At 46.5% G+C, this 6,023-nt stretch overlaps 1 protein-coding gene across 1 annotated transcript in view; it reads left to right on the forward strand.

Moving 5' to 3' along the window:
• Nucleotides 1-762: 762 nt before the first annotated feature.
• The window catches only part of LOC103393863 (zinc fingers and homeoboxes protein 2-like), a 20,715-nt gene continuing 15,454 nt past the window's right edge, over nt 763-6,023 (forward strand). Inside the window, exons 1-2 of the mRNA XM_017040891.2 lie at nt 763-941; nt 1,021-1,704. The gene's annotated coding sequence lies outside the window, so the exon portion shown is untranslated. The remainder of the gene's footprint in view (nt 942-1,020; nt 1,705-6,023) is intronic.

Here is a 6,023-nt window from a genome sequence, read left to right on the forward strand (position 1 = left end):
TCCCCCGCAGCATCAGGTGAGAGGTCACCGCAGCATCAGGTGAGAGGTCACCGCAGCATCAGGTGAGAGGTCACCGCAGCATCAGGTGAGAGGTCACCGCAGCATCAACAAAAACTGCTCTGGAAATGACTTCAAAATGAATGTGATGTAGGAGAATACAGAAGAGAGGTGTAGCTCCGTTTACCTCCTGTAGGTGTCAGTCTCTGACAAGTTGATATTCTCACTATTGCATTCCGATTGTAGTAAGGATTCACACACACACACACACAACAGCAGAAACGTCAGTCATTTTTCTTCAAGACATTTTCATGATTTTGTCAACGTTGACGTTTTCGACTTTTTCGACTTTTTCGACTCCAGAAACGGAGACTTGTTCATTTCAGGAGTGAAATACGAATGATCACAAAAGTGTGTTGTGAAAAACAGCTGGTAATTTCACCGCGACTGTGGTCATTCGGGACCTCAGCCATGTTCTGTTGACAGGAAACTGGAGTTCGTAAACCACGGTCTAAACCCAGCCCACGCCCCCACCATTGTCTCCGTCACTCAGTTGTGTTGTTTTGTCAATCTGGTGTTTGAAGCTCTTTGTTGTGCTTTGTGTCAGTGACGCACAAAGTGACCACACGAGGCAGCGCAGCACTGGCAGCTAAAACTGATGCTTTTCTCAATGGACTTTGGCTCCGTTTGATGTTTGAAAGTAAGACGCGCCACAGATGGCGCTAGATGGCGCTAGGATACATTTATGCTATCATTTACTCACCTGGCTATGTCTCGCTCTCTGCTGCCTGTCAGGGTTCCACTAAGACGTACCAGCAGGGGGCGTCCAATGCCGACGTCTTTTTTCCGAGACCATATTTGTGACATCATCATATCGGTGTTTGACGTCCGTCCGACTGCGACCCGTCTACGGCCCTGACGTGACCTGAGCATGAGCGGAAGACGTGACGTCACACACGGATAAAAATGTAAGACACAGGGGTCAGAGGTCGTGTGTTAATGTTGACCTTAACTCTTTGTCAGGTCATCTGCGGAGCCACCGCTCACCAACAGCTGGCGCCGTTGAGAGCTGCCGTCCCGGCATCAAGACCCTAAACGTGAGCCCCCTGTGGGCAGGTGTGCAGTGTAGCGTCGCACTGACCGGCTCCACCTGGTGGTGGTGATGTGGACGTCAGTGAAACTGTTCTGATCTGCAGCTCCAACTATGATAAAAAAATAAAATAAAATAAATAATAATAAAAAAACCAAACTCCCCCTTTAACGGTGTCGTAAATCACACACAGGCATTTTTTTACTGCTGAGTCCGAGTGTGTTGGTGTCTCTACAGGTAACACACACACACACGCACGCACGCACACACGCACGCGCGCCAAAACTCGCCTGTACATTTCCACGTCACCTGGAGTCCAAACATAAATTTGGCATCCTATGCAAATGCAGCTGACGTAAAAGATCATGTGGTTTTCGTCGTCGATCCCCCCTATGAGCAGCGAGCAGCCGTGCGCTGTTTCCCACTCGTGTCTTTAGGTTGAGCTATGCTGCTGTCGGTGTTCGACCCAGCTCCGCCGCTGCCGCTGCCGCCGCCGCTGCTGCGTCTCTGCGCCCCGCTCCCGCTCTGCCGCTGCCGCGCCGCTCTGCCGCTGCCGGAGTCCCGGGAATAATAAAAAAAAAACTTCACGCAGCAGCAGCAGTCGAAGCCCCGCACAGGTAAGACTCCGGGGGGAGAGGGAGAGAGGGAGGGGGTTTGGGTTTGAAATGTGGGAGAGAAGTGAAGTTGTTGTGGCGGCAGATGCGTCTGTTTGGGACCGGGCTGTGTGAGTGCGTGTGTCCCGGTTGCCGCGGCCGCGCCCGCCCCCCCCCGCCGCTGCTAACAGCGCTCCGGTCCCCGCCTCCATCAGCACACGCTGCCCCGGGGAAAGAGCCGCCAAAACAGGGGGCTGTGGGGGGAACTTTGTTCGGGACACTTGTCAACAGGGAGTCGGCTTCACTCTGTGGCTTTTAGATATTTTTAAAATTTTTGTGGGGAACTTTTCACCGCCCTCCTCTACCTCCACCGCCACCTCCTCCACCCCCGGTGAGAGCGCGAAGCTGCAGCCTGTTAGCCTGTTAGCCAGAGCCGCTAATGACGGACATTCAGCGGCCTCCAGACACGGCGGTTCCGCGGTGATGTCCCGCAGGGAGATGCGCTTCACCGTGGGGGCGTTTGTTGTGACTGACTGCCTCCCTTCAACCCCACTCTCCCCCTGCACCTCCCCCATCGCCCTCTCCTCCACGTCTACCCCTCACAGTCTAACATCCCACCGTCTCCGCCGCCCTGTGTCCGGCGCTGCGTCCGCGTTCACCGCGGCGGTGCGTGAGTTCAACCGGGGCTAACAGTTAGCAGCGCCGGGTCATTTGAGGTGAGAGGCTCGGTGAGCGGAGCCGCTCCGCCGCTGTCCGCCTCCACACCCACACAAAAACAACACTTTATTACAAAACTAACACTTTTTATTTGATTTTTTACCGGATTTAAACCAACACCGTTGACGGTTGGAGTGGATTTTTGTACAAATTTCCCGTTGTTGTCGCGGTGCGTTTGTTCCGAAGTGACTGTCGGTGAAACTAACTGTTAGCTTCGTGACTCTCCATTATTTATAAGTCATTCAATCGGTTTAAAAGTAAACCGTCGAACCCTGATCTGAGTAAAAACATTCACTCGTTCTTAAATATATATAAAACAACAACAACATTTCTGTCAAAGTTTGGTCTCGTTTCATTTCATCGTTTTTAACATTTAGAGTCTTTTTAATGGACTTTTGTTTCTGTTTCTGTTTTTTTTGACACTCTGTTAGTTGTTGCACTAACAGTAAAACTATCAGTTCATCTTTGTCTTTCTGGCAAACTAAACATTTTAGCAGTGAATCTTCTTTTTTTTCTTTTTCTTTTTTTTTCTTAAAAGTGACGTTTTTCGTGTTCCTCCTCCGGCCGATGGCGAACCACGAGGCTGTTTTTATCACTTCTTCTTCTTCATCTTTGATATAAAGTATCCATTGTTTTTTGGTTCGATTAGAGCTGACGTTCAGACTGAGGAGGAGCAGAGTTTGAGTTTGTCTTTGGCTTCAGTCATGTCTACGTTAGCCCTCAGCTGTTTTTTTTTTTTTTTTTTTTTTTTACTCCTAGCCTTTTTTTCGGAGCTTATTCTTTTTTAATCGTTTTTCTTCTTGAGGCTGAACTCGTTCTTAAACGTGTGTCGTTTTACTCTGCGTCATGTTGAAACACATTTTTCTCTGTCGTCGTTGAATTAACCTCAGTTTGTTCGTTTGTGGCTAACCTTTAGCGTTAGATGTTTGTCAGAACTGAGCCTGTGTTTAGACCCGGGGTCTGTGACGTCTGTGACGTCTGTGGCTGTGATTGGAGCAGAACGAGGTTTTTATGATGATTTAATTTAAATAAGAGAAATACAAAAGTAGAAGTAAATATTTTGGTTTCTTTTTGTCTAAAGAGATAAAACAGAACAGACGGTCAGTTGTCGGCTGCACCAGTTTAATGTTCACTGGTGTGTGTGTGTGTGTGTGTGTGTATCTCCACCAAATAAACTGGTTCACACCAAAACTTTTTTTTTTTTTTCAAATGAAAAGTCAATATTTAGTCAGAGTTTGTTTTTCAAAACCAAAACTGGAAAATTTAAAGTTTTGATGTTGGATGAAATATAAACACATTTTTGTTAGAAATTAGAAAAAAAAAAAGAAATAAAAATAAACAAAACCATGTGTTCAACATTAAAGTGACAAATGATTCACGAAGCTAACGGGTTCGTTCTTTTTTCGTTAGCTTTCGTAATCTCCATTTATTTTGGCTAACACTCAGATGTTAGCATTTACTTGTTAGCATCTGTTCATTATTGAACTCTAATTTAAAAATCCATTTCTTTTTTTTCTCCTGACTTCCATCTGAGGTGAATTTATTTTGCGTTCCTTTTTTTTTTAACAGAACCCATTGTTTTTCCTCGACCTTTTGAACCGACCTTTAATCATTCCGAGCTCCGAGGCCGAGCCCGGTCCTTGTCCGTCTCTGGGCGACTCCTGAAACGTGCGTTGTTTCTAAAGTTGTTGTCGCGGTTCAGGCTTCGACAAAGAAAAGCGATTGTTTTGCCGTCGGAGCTCAGGCTTTAACCAGGAGCAGTGAAGTGGAACACGACGGTTATTACAGACTTTATTACTGCACCGGCTCTGGGAGGACAGCTCCATCACTGTGTGTGTGTGTGTGTGTGTGTGTGTGTGTGTGTGTGTGACTGATGCACGTGTGTGTCCACATCACAGGATTAAAACTCCTGACACAATGGCAGCGAAAATATGAGGGAAAAAAAGTCGGTCAATGGAAGGAAATGTGATTATGAAGCAGAACGGTGGCGGCGGCGGCGGCGGCGGCCATGTTGGAAATGAACGCCAGCGTCTGAACAGGAGTCATGCGGAGCAGGAGGAGGAGGATTTTCTGACTCTTATTGTGACATTGACTTTTTGCGTCTCTTCCTCTCGGCCGACACCAACCTCAGCTCTGCCCCCTGCTGTTAGGAACACACATGTACGAACACTCATTCAGAAGTTCATGGAGAAATTCATTTCATTTCAGCTCACAGACACGTTGCAAATGAAATGCTTTCATCTAGAGAGGTAGGCTACTCGGTGCCTCATGTTGAAGAGGTGGCCTGGTCCAGCTAGTAAGTGGTGTTCTGATAGAAGTGGTGCTCCTACAGGCCTGAGCTGAAGCCTGTTAGCTGTTAGCTGTTGGCTGCTTTGGTTTTCTTTCAGTTGGGCACAGAGCTTGTTGTGGAAACGCCATGCAAGCTAAAGTGTAAAATGCAAACCTAATGTGACTAAAGTTAAACCATTTGGATATTTGTGTTTATACATGGTTTGTCATTAAAAAAAACAGTTGATATTGTTTTGATGTAGTTTGTGGTCCTTAGTGTTTTAGCTGTGGTCTTTAGGTTTTTTTTTTTTTTTTGTTTGTTTTTTACAGATATTCGATCTATGATTTTTTCTTCCCTTCAATGTTTTTTTTTCCTCAGTTTTAATTTAGTTTTTTTTTTCTTCCTTCAATTTCTGTCATTTCTGGAAAAAAACCGTTTGTGTTTCATGCGTCAATCATCAGCTGACGCCGTGTGATTAGAAAGGCGTCACCAACACTTGAACACAGCTCTGTGTGTGTGTGTGTGTGTGTGTGTGTGTGTGTGGCTCTGATTGTTATTCATGAACTCAGGACTGAATACTTATTTTCTCATTACACTCCTGTAGAGTTTGTTTCTCCAGTGACCAGCGGCAGGTAAACCCCGCCCCCTGCCTGCTGTTCCCAGCTGTGATTGGCTGACACACTGCCCCCCCACCCTTCACCTCCTCCTCCTCCTTCTTCTCCTTCTCCTCCTGTCTTGATCTTCCTAAATTCATTTCCTGATATTTATGTTTCCTTCACTCCTAAGAGAGACCACGCCCCCTAGAGGAGGCTTTTGCAGCACAGTAGAGCCGTGAGTGTGTGTGTGTGAGTGTGTGAGTGTGTGTGTGATGTCATGTACCTGTAACTCTTTCTGGTTCTTTGTGCAGACCTGGTCAAAGATCTCCTCATCTTTGGCTAAGTGTTAGCAGCTTGATGCTAACTGCTAACAACAGAACATTCTTTTAGCTTCTGGACTTTTTGGCTGAAGCCTCAGTTCCTGCCGTGGGTTCAAAGATTTTCACCTGAATTCATTTATTGACGATTGATTGAAGTCGTTGACGAAGGTTTGGGTTCAGTACAAGACGGTTCTGGTTCTGGTTCTGGTTCTGGTCCAGCTGTTCTAATGAATGGAAGGTGGAACAAGAACGGCTGTGTGTGTGTGTGTGTGTGTGTGTGTGTGTGTGTGTCTACTTGAGACACAGAACCAGGTCACGATGACAAATCCCTGCAGAAACTGACCTGCAAACACTTTCAGCTCTCACACACACACACACACACACACACACACACACACACACACACACACACACACGCTCTCAGTTTGACTGTGTGTGGAT

The sequence above is a fragment of the Cynoglossus semilaevis genome, chromosome 18, assembly GCF_000523025.1.
Source record: "Cynoglossus semilaevis isolate Cse_v1.0 chromosome 18, Cse_v1.0, whole genome shotgun sequence".
Classification (NCBI taxonomy): Eukaryota; Metazoa; Chordata; class Actinopteri; order Pleuronectiformes; family Cynoglossidae; genus Cynoglossus; species Cynoglossus semilaevis.